The following is a 16,754-nucleotide window of genomic DNA, read 5'->3' as shown; positions in this document are numbered from 1 at the left end:
GCTGATGCAAGGAAGACCTTGGCATCTGGTTTGCTGTGCTTTTCATGCCAAAATATTAATTCTGTTTAGACATGATGTGTGGAATGACTCTGAGACTTTATTCTAAAACAGGCAGTATTGTCTAAAAGCTTCCCTAACTAATAGCTATTTTTGATATCAGTTATGGAAAAGAATCAATAAGCTTTAATGCAACATCCTCTCAAAAAAATAATTAAACACACATACTCCTACATCATGAATAAAGGCATTAGGAGAGGAGAGGAGAGGAGAGGAGAGGAGAGGAGAGGAGAGGAGAGGAGAGGAGAGGAGAGGAGAGGAGAGGAGAGGAGAGGAGAGGAGAGGAGAGGAGAGGAGAGGAGAGGAGAGGAGAGGAGAGGAGAGGAGAGGAGAGGAGAGGCTTTTTGCTCACTAGTTAATACTCACCAAAGTTATCAGGGAAGAAATCAGAAAGTCTTGAAAATGTATTGGGTAAATCTTAACTATGTATAAGAGTTTGTTGGCCAAATTCGTGGCTGCATTCATCAAGCTCCTTTCTCAAGAAATACTTTAATGAACATATTGTAGTTTAAATTGTTTTAAGACAAAAAGAAAAATAACTGTAGTGAACACAGTGGACATCATTTAATGTTTTTATATTCCTGCCATGAAGAAATGTGTTCCTTTTGTACTGCCTGACATATGTACCCCTGAAGCAATAGCCACATGAGGTCACTGTTGTTCATACATGAGTCGTATGCTCAAATCACAAAATTTTCACTTGATTGAAACCAAAATGTGTGACTGAAAAGTAAAGTTGTCTGTTTTATACATTAACAAAAATCTATGTTTCACAGTCTGCAAAGAGATTTTATTAACATGGAAAATACTAAATACAAACATTATATGCATAAAATACAAAATATATATTAATCGTTTCTTTGCATTTGAAAAACAGCTAAAATTATCCCACAATGGCTGAAAAAAGCATAGGCATTATCAACTATATCTTCTGGAACTTTCACTGTAGTAGTTATTCAGCTGTGTTGGCATAACAGCATCAAAAAATTTCAAGAGACTTAGAACTTTGTAATTATTTAATTACTTATCTTTCATGAGATTTTTTTTCTATTTGCTTTTATATGTAAAGTTTATTGTCTTCAGAAGCATAAAAATGCAAGAAGTTTAAATATTACAAACCATGTGAGATGGTCTGGCATTAGACAAGCAAGCTATTAGGCAAGCATTGTTACAGCAAACCTGTGCACAGAACTGCAGTGCAAAGCCATCCCAGCTCTGAATTTGCTTACAAGTTTTTTGTCAATTCTTAAAATATATTATACCTATTATGCTGATAGACCCTCTCTGAATGATTCACCCATTCATGTGATTATATCAGCATACATTATCATAACAACTTCTCTTAAAAGATTACATAGCATATATGATGAATTCAGTGTTATGAGATTTAGAGAGAGTACATTTCTTTTTTGTCGAATTCTTCTCATAAAAGAATAAAGTGTCATACTCACCAGTGCTATATAGTCATGAAATTAAAAACCTTATCACGATCAAAATCATCAAGAGAATAGAACAGAAATAGCAATCAAAAATGTCAGCTGAATTTGAAGAACTGCATAATTAAAATCTTACTCCCCAAACTGAATCAAAGTCACATTTGTATGCTAAGATTCTTTCAGGGAGGTGGATTTTTTATGCTGGGGTATTTATCAGCATGCATTTGGATGCAAAAGCACGATTTGTTATACTAATAAAATAAAAGATAACTTTAAAAGTTGATTAGTTCTTGCTACATCTTTTATCAAAATACCATGCATATTAATTCCTACATCTGAGCATTAAAACCCCTCACTACATAATGTAATAAAAGACTACTTTAACAGAACATTAACACAGTAAAAAAACCCATGTATATGCTCAACAATTCTTGCATTTATTTTTTCATCTGTAAGCAGGTGAGTAAATAAAATTCCTCATATTATCCAATTATTTCATACCTTTGGATTCCCATATGGGATTTTAGAGATTGTAGAGAAAACTTAAACATTAAATACAATCATCTTCAGCAAAAGAGTAACAAAACAATGAATTTTAAACTACAGAGACCATCCATTGTATATAAAATGGATGGAAAAGTGGGTCAATACAGGACATTATCCCCAGTTTCTATTGTCAGTATGTAGCCTTAAAAAGAAAAAAAAGTTCTCATAATTAAATAATCATTAGCTTAAACTCTATAGCTGATCTGACTACACATAATGTGACCTCCATATTTATAGAAACAAAACAGGGTATAATTACAAAATATAATTAACTGCACTAATTAAGCTATTAAATAACAATAACTCTCGGTAAGTATATGACTACAATTTGCTGCTTAACTGAATTAATTCATGACTGCAAAGGAAGGCTAAAAGAACTGGATGCAGGAGTGAAAGAGTTCATCCAGCCTCAGAAATCAACTAAATTTTGAAAATCTGTCAGAATAGTTGGTGACTGACCAGTAGAAGCAGCAGCATGTGGAGCAGATGGATGTTCAGCAGCGGGAATGGGTGTGAGTGTGCTCGGCTGCAAACACCACGCCAAGAGCTGGGGGCCATTCTGTCATCTGAAAGGACAAGTAAAGTTTTATCTCAAAATTCGTTATCAGGACCCACAAAAGAGCAGTTCAGCCAGCTCTTAAAGAGGAGTCAGATAATTACCCACTGAAATGTCTGACTGACAGAGAAGCAACAACTGGGTGTTTCACTTGCAGAGCGCAGTACATAAAATTACTTAATAGTGCTGGGATAGTGCCATGATGCAGGAAGAAAGGAACCTGTTTCACTCCCTAGACTCAGATCACTACCATGGGACAAATGAATATTTCTATATTGGCTCTTATGATCAAATAGATCTTGATACATTGTGTTAAAAATTGTCTTAACCTATCCAACCTTTTGAACCTTACCATCTGTCAATTCTTGTACAAGATAAATATATGAGAGATATTTTCAGGAACAAGTCATATGACAAAAATTCAATTTAATGTTTTTTAATTGCTTATTAGCTACTGTGTTCCTTCTATCTTTTGCTATTTTTTTCTAATAAAGTACTTCTGTCTAAGCAAGCAATTGAAAATACCTCCTGCTACCTTGCCTTTACTCAGTAATCAAAATCCTTACTGAAATAATTTATCATAGTGTTAGGAGCATATTTTTTGAGGGGAATCCCTTCAAGATATTGGCAACAGACCACTGGGTTTCCCAGGAATGAAAGTCTTTTTTAGTAGAAATACATATTAATGCACCAACTACTACTCCACCTAAAAACTCAGCTATCCAGGGGATTACTTTTCATCACTGAATTTAAGTGTCCCATGTGACACTCCAGCAGATGATCATGGGGCAGGTGAAGGGCTCTTATATTCATTTATTTCAAGCAATATTTAATTTATTCTCCACCTATTCTTTCACTAAGAACTTCTCTCCCTTACCTTTATAACCCACTCCATTAGGGTATCTGGAAATTCAGTGAAGAGGAGAGAGGGTAACAGAGTTTTGTGTGAGTCATATATGCTGGTAATAGTCTGAGCTATTTTACTGTCTAAAGTAGCATAGCTCTTTCATCTCACAGGTAGTTTTACTACTGCTGGTTAAAGGTTTAAAGGAATGTATGGCCAGTCTATTTTAGGGGCAGCTGACACATGGTCACAAAATGCATTGGGGAAATTTTTGTCCAGTGAGGTTCAAATGTTATTTACAAGGAGCAAGCAAAAAAAAAAAATAAAAAAAATCCTTTCAACACAACCCTGTGATTTCAAATGTAGCTTAAAAAAAAAAAAAAAAACGAAAACTCTCTATCATGTGACTTCCAAGGTCAATTTGGTAGCATTGTTTAAAAATCTTTTGGATTTCATAATTTTAGTTTTTGAAGATTACATTTATAAGATAAAAATAAACAGAGTTTGTGTCACCCATAATTCTTTTATATGAATCCACATAATTTAAACATATCTATTATATATTTTGCTTTCCAAATTCATCATCTATCCACAGAGATGTAAAGATCAGTGCTGACATACACAATCAGGATGCAAAATCATTCAGAAGTCTATCAGGAGGTAATAGCAATAATAACATAATACCATTATGATCATAATTAAGCTTGTGTATATTAATACAAAGTAAAACTGTTTGTTCTGACTGTTGTGTAGATTTTTGAAGAGCTTACTCTCTGTACAGAAGTTTCTTCTTCCAAACTATGGAATCCAAGGTTAAGAGCCACAAAAGGCAGGTGTGTCTGATGACCTATCATCACCGTACTCACAACTTGTATGTATCTTTTCTTTACTTGAGTTTTTAAATCTCCATATTACCAAGATTCTGGAGACATGGAAATAGACAATTGCACATCATCAAGGCATTTTTAAAATCCATTTTTACTTGGTAAATGTGTGTATGCACGCATTTTGGGGTTTTTTTTGTGCGTATAGGTCACAGAATAACTTAGATTGGGAGAGGTTTCTGGAGGTCAGGTTGTCCAGACCTCCTTGCTTAAGGCAGGCATACATTCACTAATTAGGCTGGAAACAGCAAGTTATTTATTTCTATTAGCATGAGGATAGCTATGGAAAAGAAGCACTTTCATGAGAAAATAATCCAATACCATGCAATTTTATACTTTAAAGAACATCACATCTCAGTTACCTTTCACATATCTAATATGTCTTTCTATATACCTAATTACCTTTCTATGTATATATAGATATTTCTGATATATGCATTTCTCTTTACACAGATGTATATACACATACACACCCCTCCTATAAATATAGAAACATGGAAGTTGGAAAGAGAAAGAAAAGAATGTATAAATATTCATATATATATTTTTATATATATATATGAATAGAAATTGCATTTGTAAAAAAAAATTCTTATATTAAATGCTCTAAAATAATACTCTTTTCATCCTGAAATAAGGGCAAATCCACAGATCTTACCAAGAGATATAAAAGGGGTCAGAAAACCTCTTGTCTTTTACTTAGACCAACCTTTTCAAACAGAAGTATCATAAAATGGAGCCTGTACACAAGATGTGACATTTTGAGGACACATCAGCTGCCCCTCAGTGCTTTCTGTATCAGTTTAACAAGTCAAGGCTAACCTGGGTGACAACTAATTAAGACCCTACTAATGAGGCTGTAAAAATTGGTGTCCTTAGAGATTTCTGATTACTGACCTCTATTGCTCTTTGGTCATTTTACAGGGAGAAATGTCCCTGTGTGAAAGCTTGAATGTTTCAAGTAGATTTTACAGAGCACAGCTTTCTGTAATAAATAGAAAACAAATGTAGTTAATCATGCAGATATCAGCAAAACATGGTACATTATGCCTTTGTGTTCATGCAGAAAGAAAATGTGTCTGATGTAGATGTTTAGATTTACAATAGTTTAATAGAACCAATATTTGGCATATTCAAATACCAGACTACAAACAAATGTGCTGTCACTCTGAAAGCTTTCATATGGTTGCAATTTTCAAATTAGCAAACTGAAAGTTATCTAAAAGGCAACATATTGTTATACTCTAATGGGCCACTATGGCATAACTTATTTAGTCATCTGTTCCAGCTTAAAATCAATTTATCCAGATTCTGGATTCACAATCCCCATAGGGTTTTTACAATTTGGCTACTTCTTTCTCTTTCTTGTGGGCTATATTACAGGAGCATGTATACCACAGGACTTGGCAATACATCTGAGGAAATGTGACCTGTATAGGTGGGTTTTTACTGAACTTATCACCCCTAGTGCAACAACAGTGCAAGGCAAAGATTCCTTTGTCACAGTTTATCCTTGCACACAGGAGTGCAACAAGACTGATCTGAGCCTATTCACAGAGAAAATATCTGATCTCAGCACACAGGGAGAAGCTGAGTGAGGCCAGATTGCAGCCAATTGACCTGAAAGGAAAACATCCAAGCTCCCATATTAGTTCCATTGATGCTCTACAGACTGAAAGGCATTTATTTTCATGTGCTTTTTCTCCAGACATTTTACTTTCCTAGTTAAAGCAGAGAACATGAAAAAGGTTGCCATCTTTATTCCATGTACATAACCCTACCTCAGAAATGTTGTTTTCCCAAATTCAGGCATCTTTCCTTGACCCAAACTTTAATTGCCCACAATGTAAATGCCTGTATATGAAACTGTTGTTTTAATCAAACTGGCTTTACTGTCAAAGGAAACACATCTTTGTAGTCAACACAGAGTTTACTTGAGAAAGTAAATGCATCTATAGCTTCTCTTCATTGTTATTACCAGATCTCCATTGACTACAGAGATAGTGCATGAAGATTTTTAGATGATTTGTAGAATTACTTCAATTTTAATAATGACACCATCGCTCAGTGTAGTTACATCTGGAAAAAATAATTGAAAACATGATGTTTTTCCTCTGAATTTTCTCTGAAGAGTTGTTTTTTTCAAGCATCAGACCTTTCACTCTTACATATCCAAGTGAGTCTCAGATTTTATTTTGATCTTCATTTACAAAATAAGAATACACATAAGTGAGGAGGTAAATTTCTCATTAATGAAACTGAGCAATAACCATAACTGGAATATTAGACTCAATTTCATCTTTGAGTTTTAGGCTGAGTCTACTGCTATCTGTTGAAAATTTGGCATCTGTGTGCACAATCATTGGATTAAGTTGCAGATTTAGACTCTTTTAAAATTTTGAGGAGGGAAAAAAAAAGAATTCTGAATTAAACTGGGCATTTATACTGGTCAGATTTTTCAGTGCTGCTAAATGATATAGGTGTCTGTGCTTTGTACATGCATACTGCATTTGATCTGTCACTTTTCTTGGTGACTTTTTTTCAAAGCTGCTAAAAAACTTTAAAAGATTCTTTTCAGACCTGTCTTAATTTTTTTTCAATATAGTCCTAGTATAGAGATTTCTGGAATTAGTCATTTGAACTAATACCACAAGAGGAGGAGTAATTATGTCCTATGTTAATGCATTCTCTTTACATATGTCAAGCAAATATTTGTTCCACTTCAAAATGTAGTGCACTGTCTCCTAGATCAAGAATATGACATTTATTACCCTTATTCTAAAATCTTATTTTAGAAACAAACGCAAAAATATTTATCACTGATTCAGTAAGAGCCATCTCAGTAATCTTAGCTGTGTATAGGTAACATTTTAATTTCATGGTTATGACTTTTATATAATCATCACATAATTTTATATCTCTCTTTGTTTAAAAAATAATTATATCATAACAAGTAAGAAAAAATAAAACACAGCTGTGATTATATTCAAGTTATTTTCACATTATTTAGGTAGGGTTTGTGGTCCCTTATGTAAAATTCTAATTGAAATCCAGCACAGTGCTCACAATACAGTTGAAGATTTAAACCTCTCTGCTTCCAAGACTGTATATTTAATAATACTGATAATGACAAAATGCACCAAAATTATTTGGAGCAGGAACCAGAAGGTGGAATCATCTTCTCTCCCAGGTAAGGACTCTTGTCTTGGGTTTGTTACATGTGGTTTTCCCCTTTCTCCCATACCTTTGCAGAATGTCCCATTTTTACCATGAACATGAGAAACATATTACTACGGTGGTTTAACTGGTGATTACGAGAGTTTCCTTGACAACAGAGCAGCGCATAGCTGCTTCTCCAGATTAGTCTCACAAGACCTAGCAGCTACCAGCAAAATACAAAATTATGTGATTAACAGAGGTGAAAAAAGTTTATTTAGCCAGGCTATATACAAGAGACATGCAATCCCATTTTCCTCATTGGCTCACACTTTATAAGACATCGATGACCAATTATATCTTCCTAAATGAAATTCATAAAAGGCTAATTGCAGAAGGACATTTTTTTATTGCTTGTTTCCGTTTTCTTATATCAACTGAAATGGTGAGGAAAAGACTATTAGCAAGATTTCAGATAATCCACTCTTTATAGTATTTCCTGTTGATTTTTTTATTTGTATAAAAGCTCTAAGAAACTGTTGCTTATAACTGTATTTTGTGATCTGTACAGAAACTGCCTCTTTCATGCATTTTATTGAGCCTCTTTTTGAGGCTATCAGTGCTCTGTTCTGGAGGTATGGCACTGAAAAGGAAAAATCTTGATCAGCAGCCCAGGTTATTCCCTCTGGTTGCCTACATTTACACAAAACAGACCTGTGAAATCTTCAGATAATAAGAGTGAAGCAAGACTTTTCAGTGTGCTGTCTCACCTAAACTTGCAACTCCCTGAAGCACTCATAAATAAGCAGGCATGACCCAGTGACCTCTCTGGGGTGCTCCTCTGCTGTCTTCTGTTGTCACAGTGTGTGGGGAGCCCTGAGGCCTGCAGCGTGCTGGCTGGTATTCCTCGGAATGCATCAGAGATCCCATCTGGAAAGTGCACTCATTTCTTCTGCAGAGAAACTGGAGCATGCGTGGAAGTGCGGGGAGAGAAAAGTTTGGAGAAGAGGTGGTGCATGGCCTTCTCTGGTCTCATCACAATAACCTGGTGCATTTATGCTTAGGCTTTTCTTTCTACAAAGCAGGACTCCAAGCCTGAGTCATAATGCAGCATTCATGACTCATACCTCATCTCTCATTTCTTTCTGCAAATGGAAACCTTAAAGCTTTTAAATAATTACTTCAAGATTGACCTGAGAATTAAAAACTTGGAAGTCCCAGATGCATCCTTTGTTACATTTTTGTTGTGTATTGTATCATGCTGTTTGCTACTGTTTTCCTTTCCCACATTAAATCTTTTAATCTTATCTACCTGTAAGCAATGCCTCACACAAAATGCACTTTTATTCACTATGCCAACAAATACAATGAAAATACTTCCCTATTTGGCACACAAAACATGTGTCACATCTTGTGACCTATAACAGCAGCACTTACATATAAACAAGAAAATAAAATCCCTTGGCAATGTATCAGTCTTTAAGTACAACCTTTCTCTCAAGACAGCGTAATACAAAATTGCTTAATAATCACTTGCTTCTTCTTTTTGTTTTTTTTTTTTTTCTTCCAATAAATAAGCCACATTTAAAATTTCTGTCTTAAAATATAATGTAATCCTCCAAAATTTTCTCATCATGACTCAAGGAAATATCTGAGAATTATGTGAAAAGAGGTTTTGGCCTATTTGAACAGAAGCATGTTTCACTAGTACATCTCTTAGCAGCCACTGATGAAGGAAGTTTAGAAGCAACCAAAAGAAGATTCCAGTGTCTGTATGTTCTTTGACCCAATCTGTAGGAAGCATAAAAATCCCTGTTCAAGACTGCAGCTTTTGGAAAATACAGGGTGTACTGTGGGGTAATTTTCTAAGATGTTAGAAATCTTCACGTTGCCTGTATTACCATATGAATAGAGGGAACACTCTTAAAGATAAATATAATGTTTATAGACATTTATATGTCAGGTCAAATGGAAAAATTATTCTCTTTCATTGAGAGATAATGATTACTTCTTATGACTAAATTTTATAGTGCTGCTTTATTTACAAAGCTTTGAGCAGACATTAAAATAGTCATTACCAAGGGGAGGATTCTCCTTTCATTCTGTCTCTGTTCTTTCACATAAAAGAACATATTGCAAATGTAAACACACTTTGAGCTGAATATTTACAGTATTTTTAACACTCTTTCTGGCATCTTGCTGGCAGATGACTAGCTGTGATGTAAAAAAAAATGTTTTTGTGACAATTGTTTTATGTGCTTTTTAGCAAGATTTTCTTCTGATACATGTGCTGTCAGAATGCACATGCACAACATATTTATGCTCTGTTGACCACCCAGATTTAAGATATATCAGCTGAATATAGGAAAATGGATGCAGTCAATCTCAAATGTCTATGAATCTCAGCTTCGGCAACTGAAGAAATCCAGGTAGCTTTCTAGTACTTACACCTTGACCCTTCTGTGTTTCTCTTCGCTCACTTGTATCTATTTACTCCATTTGCATGGACAAGAAGGAAAAATGAATCATACACAGGCTATTCATGCACAGGCTATTATTACAGGCAGGATTATTTTCTATATAGGTGATGTACACCCTTTGCAGCCCAGACATCCCTTGAAAAGCTCCTAAAGACAGCTTCTCTGAGATCCAGTTTCATACCTGTTTCTCTCTGCAGCCCTAGAATCCATATGTGGAATGGGCTAACAGCAAATGTTAGCCTATACAACCAAGAAGGCACTTTTCCCCTCTGCTGGTTGCTCATCTGATCTAATAAAAAGGCCTGTGAACCAAGGAAAACCAGATGCTAGCTGCTATCTCTGTGCAGCTGCAGATGGGTTAGCCCAGAAACTGAGCTCACCAGTGCAGAGTTACTTTCTGCTTCCCAGCACATGAAGGCGAAACTCTTAATCAGAAGTTTCAGTCGGATGCAATGTTGTTGGAAATTGTGCGGACCTGCATGAAAAGAATAATCAAGACTGAAAAGGGTTGTGAGGCTGAGCTCCACACATCTGTAAAATGTAAAAAAGAAGGCCTTACTCCTTTGCAAAAGCCACAGCCCACAGGGGAGCAGATTATTGCTGTGCAATTGATGTATCCATAAGCCGATTGCATGGTGTGTGGGGTGGATGTGCAGAGACAGGACGGAGGGAGGGAAGGAAAGCCTGTGGTCTTACAGGCTGACTGTGCCTCTGTCCCACAATGCTGACTGAGATGGCTACTGCCATATGTATGCTCTAAAAAGATCACTCTGAATGAATCATCCAAAATAAATGCATCAAGGAGAGATAAAGCAGACAAATTCAGGGGGAAAATAAATTCAACTCATACAGGCTGGTGTTATAAAAAAAAGAGGTAACACTGATCGTATTCCTTTATTTGTGATGATTTGCATTATCCCAGTCAGCTCTATCCACTCCTAGAATCTTGTTTGATGAAATGAAAATCGCTTTAGTAATATAGTTTGCAGAGGGCATGGAGAACAAGATTGTTTATTCCCATGGTATAACTTTATTACTCTGCATATTTACAGGAGAGGTTGCTTACTGTAAGAAGAAAAATGATGGTTTATAGCTTGGGTATTCATTTCTGATATTTGGGGGTTTTTTCACTTAGATTTCATTTCCCATCTCATTCTTAGATAATTAAAAAAGAAAGCTACAAATAGAAGCAAGTTGAAGATACACATGTAATAGGGAACTTTGGCAATGTCAAAACCTGGATGACTGAAGTATTTTCGGTATCTTTTGATCAAATTGATATAATTAACAAACAGCGGAAGTGGGAAGAACATCCAGTATCTCTGAGTCTTCCTCTCTTTCACCCTGTAGACAGATGTTGAATGTGCAGTTTATATAATTTTTCCCATCGGTGCTGTTCAAACAATAATAAGTCTACCCTGACTAATGTTTTGAGAATCAAGAAAAACAAATACCTGGGAAAAAAGCCCCAGGACTAGCAAAAAAGATCAATTTGAGAGTTTCCTGCTGGAATTATCTGCAAATGAACCTCAGAGTTCTTAAGAAACTTTGGGGTATGGAAGGGATTTTAGCAAGTGAAGAAAGAACTTCAGTGAAGCAAAGAAAGCTCAGTGACAGAAGCAAGACCTAGAGGCAGTGAGACCAAAGAGAAAGTGAGTCAATATGTGAGCAAAGAACATGTTCAAGAGTATCAGGGAGTAAAACAACCAAAGGAAAAATGATGCAGAAAGAAAGAAGAGGAAGAGGAATACAATGTAATTGCAGACTACAGTTTTACTCTGGATGATTTATTTATGTGAAATCTTCCTAACATGTATTGAAAGATTACTCCAGTCTGGGTAAACCTTCTTAGGCAAAATAATCCTGAGAAATAGACTGAAGGGGAGATTTATTTTGGCCTTTTACTGAGTATAATGGTAGAAATGGTGCTGAACTCTTGCCCTCAGAAATAAAGTCTTTTACATTATTTACCCTCTTATTCACTATCATCTACTGCTCTATTTCTTGGAGGTCAGTAAAAATGAGAATGTTTTTGCATTATTTCCAAAGAACTGTAGAAAAACAGGTAGCAAAACTGGCATTTTCTCAGAAGTCATCAAGTCAAATTTAGTCTACCTTGTGTGCTTCTAGGATAGGTGCACGGGATAGTAATGCCCAGTAGGTGGCTGGAAGGATGGATGGGAAACACATGGGAGGCATATGTGCATTGTTAGGTGAGAGCATAAATGGAAATGTACCACATGAACTTCAATGCCAAAGAATAAACAATACACATATTTTCCTAAATGCAAAAATAGAGATGAGTGTTTTGCATCCACATAGCAAATAAAATAGGTCTCTCAAGCAGGAAGGCTTTGCCCAGAGATAAAGAAACACTCTGGACCCTCAGTAAAAGACACGGAGAAGGGAATAACAGCAAATCTTAAATAAAAAGATTCCAAGCATAGAGAAAGTATAGGAACAACGCAATAAAACCCCAGATTTGGTGGCTGCAGGAATTGACAAACACTTCTCGCTCAAATCTAACCTCAAGGCAGAACATGAAAAATTGATAAGAGCATTAATTGGAAGAAAACTGAGAGAGCTGACATCTGCCATGGCTAAAGAAAAAAACAAAATTAAATCCCTTTGAAATACTCAGTGAATTTAAGAGCAACTGAAAAACTCTGCAATAAATCTTAACAGGATACACAAAATAGGAGCTTAAGGAACACAGTTTTTAATGGTTTAGCCTATTTAATGTCATTTCTTAAATGCCCAAATGTATTAAACATTTTATGATACAGTTAAAGGCCCAATCTCTATCCTGAAGAATTCAATTTCTATTTAAAGCACAGCTTAGGAAAAAAAATAGCATTTTATAAAAAGAATTGGAATTGGTAGTTTCAGGCTGCACTGTTCAGCGGGTTACTTGTTGAACTTACAGGTGTCTCAGTAGTGTGTGAAACCTATATTTCATGTTGGAGAAAACATATCAGAGATTAATTTTAAACAAAGATTTAAAGAAGGAGAAGATAATGAAATGTGTGAGAGAGAACAAAATAAGCCCTAAATTTCTAAAAATAATCAGACAATACTACGTCGAAATAATCAGATTGTTGGACACTTCAGGAACCTGTTAATGAAAAGAAAAATACAACCCCTAATTGTACCTGAGGCATGAATTAGCTTCACAGGCCTGTGAAGTTGGGTGACAGCAGGGAAGAAGTTCATTTCACAGTTTTTATTTTATGATATGATGATAAGTTTGTTACAGCTTCTTCCACCAAAAGATCGAATTCTTGTCCCGAGGAGGTGTTTGACCTAAACTTCTTTTGTTTAACTTCAGCAGAAAAAGAAAATAAATCTGAAAAAAAACCAAACAAAAAACCAAAACCAATCCCATCAAAACAAAACCAAAACCCCAAACTAAGCTGAAACTGTTTGGGAGTTATTATTATAACTAAACTAATATACATTATCTATAATTTTCCAACGTGTATCTCCTTTTAGCACAATAATATCTTGCACTATCATCTCCACACTTTAAATCTATTTCAAATCTCTGTATCAGCTATATAGTTGAAGAAAATCACCATTCATGAAAAATAAATAGAAAGGATCATCTTCAAGTAAATATAAACCGGTTTGCTGTTATCTGAGTACTGAGACCCAAAATGTGACATTGCTGTTTGATAACCATTTTAAGCTAGTCAGCACACCTTGATCCATTACAGCCCTTTCCCAACTCTGTGAATTTTGTCACCCACAGAGCTGGAAGCTGTTCCTGTGCTGTTTGAACCAGCTTTCCAGGCACAGGAGAGGAGCACCATAAGAGAGACCTCTTTGCTTGTGTCTTCTCCATCAACAATGCTGAGGACTTCTGCCTAAGAGCCAGAAGGACCTGAAAATTCAGATGGCCACACCTGCTTTCCCCCAGCACAGAAGGGAAGTGTGCAGAAGTAAAGGTATTTCTCCTGCCTCTGTGCCTCTGACCAGGGAACTTCCAGCAGCCAGCCCTGCCCCTGCCCTGGGGCAAGGACTATCAAGGGCCCCAGTCCCACCTGCAAGCTTGCTGTCTGGCTCTCCAACACACTTCCCCACCACCTCAGCCTGCACAGAGCAGGGCTTTTGGAAACCTGAAATTCTTCTCAGCTCTGATTTACAGCCCGATTCCACACAGAATTGTTCAGTGTCTCTAGGAAGGTGGTCCATCATGGGGAATGCCTTATTGAGAGGGAAAAACAGGAACTCCTTTCACTGATCGTACTACTAGCAGAAACATAATGAGAAATTATATGCTAAGACTTGTGAATGAATGTGAATCATGGCCAAAGAAGATGCCAGACTCTGGAAAAATTCATACTGCCTATCTTCGGCAGCACTCTGCATTTGCTGATGTAAATTTGCTTTTTGCCTCTTGACATACATTGTACATTTCACCAAGCAGTAAGGCACCAGAGCCCTTTTGCAAGTGGTGTCTGAGGATGACAAACTAATAACAAGAGGTAATAATGAAGAGATGAGGGGCAGCGAACCATCAAATCTAGCAAAAAATGAAAACACTGAGGAGAAAATTAATCAAAAATCCAAAGGATATGAGGAAGAAAAAAACTTTAATTGCCTATATTGCAAAGCTAGGAGCCTTTTTAGTAAACAAGAGCTGAAATGGCTCATTTATGATCATGAATTTTTCCTCGTTGGCATTACTGAGACTTGATTGGGTAATCTGCATGACATGACTGGAATACTGAAATCCCTGGCTGTAACCTATTTAGGAAAGAAGTTGTGACAAAGAGTGCAAAAAGACACTTCATGTCAAAAATGGCTCTTACTAAGAGCTGACAGTGTAGAAGTGAAAAATATTGGAAGTTTGGGGGTGAATATCTAACTGGCAAAGTGCAAAGTACCAGCTGGGATTGGCTGCAAGTTAGCATGTCACAGTAGGAAGCCCTGGGCTCAGGTGAGCACCTGTCTACAGTGAAGGAGAACTAAATGCCTGTGTAATCACACAAACTTCAGCCTGAGTGACATATGCTGAAGAAATTCTGATGCTAATTTTAACATTCTTCTAGAATTCAAAGTTATAGGTAAAAAAATCCAACATATTACTAGGTAAAAATCATGGTTATATTAGTAAAAATTCTTAGATTTGCTGTTTGCACAGAAAACAAAACCCGGTTTGCAGTAATCCTTTTAATAGGTTGATTTCAATGAATTGATAGTAATTAAGAACCAAATTAAATGGAAGGGGAGGGAAATAGTACCACAACATAATGAGCCTACGTAGAAGTAGGAACCAGAGGAAATAGATAAAGGATACAAAAACAAAAAAATACACAATCATTTAATAATGGACCTCACCAGATTCAAGTAAATCATGATTAATCAATTACAAAATTGAAAAGGCAATAAGACCTGCCATGGCAGCTAAGGTCAATAAGACGAGAGACTATTTGGCTTTTTAAAAAGGATATTAAAAGCAAATAAAAGAGAAGAACAATATTGGTTTTGCACAAGCAGATGGGAAATACAGAATAAAGAATAATAATGCAGACAAACCATGTGTGCTCAGTGCATAGCCCCATTCTCTGTTTAGGAGGGGAGAAAGTAGAAATTTTATCATAAGGTAAAGCTGAAGTACTTTTCATTCCAGGGGTCACTCCAGAAAAGGTAGTTAATAACAGCACACATTTCCACATAAAAAGATCTAGGTAATTTTCCTTAAGAAGTTTTAGAAAAATCTGGCAAAGAAATTCTCTGAACCATTAATGTTTATTGTCAATAAGAACTGGAGCATCAAAAAGCCCCAGTGAAAAGGAGGAAAACTAATGCTGTGCCAATATTTTAAGGGGTAAATGAGAAGACCTGCCAGTCTAACATGGATTAGAGGAAAAATTATATGACTGATATAACAGCTGATATAGACTCAATTAATAAAGAATTAAAGGTGGATAATGAATGATGATCATTAATAATAATTAATGCTGATCCACATGAGTTTATGGAAAACAGACCTTATCAAGCCAACTTGATGGCTTTTATTGATGAGATTACAAGTTTGGATAATGATGGCAACCATTTGGTTCAAAAACTTTAGATTTTTTTCAACTCATATTGATGACCATTTAACGAGGAAAACTAGAAGGGTGAAAATTCAGCATAGAGCGTAATTTAAGCAAGTTATTAAGTTAGCAAAAAATGTAGCTAATGATACATCTCAAATTAGGAACTTTAAATGGAAAACAACTTCTGAACATGTCAATAGCACCTTGTACTATCTGCCATTTAAAATTTTTCTACAGAAAAGGAAAAAAAAAGGAAATTGCTATCAACATAGTTTGAAGACGAAAAGATAGTTTCAGTGGCATGCTGTGAAGAGGACTGGTTGTTTTATGTAACTTGGGTAACTTGGCAAGCTGAACATAAAGAAACATTTATCTGAGCAGGGAATAATGCAAAGTCCTGTAGCCAGGAAAAGACAAGGCAATTCAGAGGGAATCCATGCAGAAGCCTATCTCAGGAAACAGAACCAGAGAAGGAGCTCTAGAGGGCATAGGAGATGAACAAGATGGACAGGACATTTCGTGAGGATGATGAAAGCAAATCTGATATGAGGCTTTTTGCATTTGAAAATGTTGCATTCCTGAATAACATACTGTGTTTACTTCCACAGTCCAAATTTCCAGGACATATTGAACTGTTAGGGAGGATTTAAAAAAAATAAATCTGTGAGAGTGATTGAAGGACTGAAAAATCTACCTGGTAGTATAATGCACAGGGAGTTCAAGGTCTTTATCTTATCATAAAGAAGAT

The 16,754-nt window shown here is 35.9% G+C and overlaps 1 long non-coding RNA gene across 1 annotated transcript; it reads right to left on the bottom strand.

Annotated features, from left to right (window-relative positions):
* Nucleotides 1-1,688: 1,688 nt before the first annotated feature.
* LOC141728696 (uncharacterized) lies at nt 1,689-8,608 on the bottom strand. Its single transcript, XR_012579844.1, has 3 exons — nt 8,250-8,608; nt 5,221-5,308; nt 1,689-2,605 (listed from the first exon to the last, which is right to left on the bottom strand). It is a non-coding gene; the product is annotated as an uncharacterized LOC141728696 (long non-coding RNA).
* Between the last annotated feature and the right edge of the window lie 8,146 nt (nt 8,609-16,754).

The sequence above is a fragment of the Zonotrichia albicollis genome, chromosome 3 (genome assembly GCF_047830755.1).
Source record: "Zonotrichia albicollis isolate bZonAlb1 chromosome 3, bZonAlb1.hap1, whole genome shotgun sequence".
In the NCBI taxonomy this organism is placed as follows: Eukaryota; Metazoa; Chordata; class Aves; order Passeriformes; family Passerellidae; genus Zonotrichia; species Zonotrichia albicollis.
Note: the sequence above shows the minus strand (reverse complement) of the source record. Positions and strands in the feature narration are given on the sequence as shown.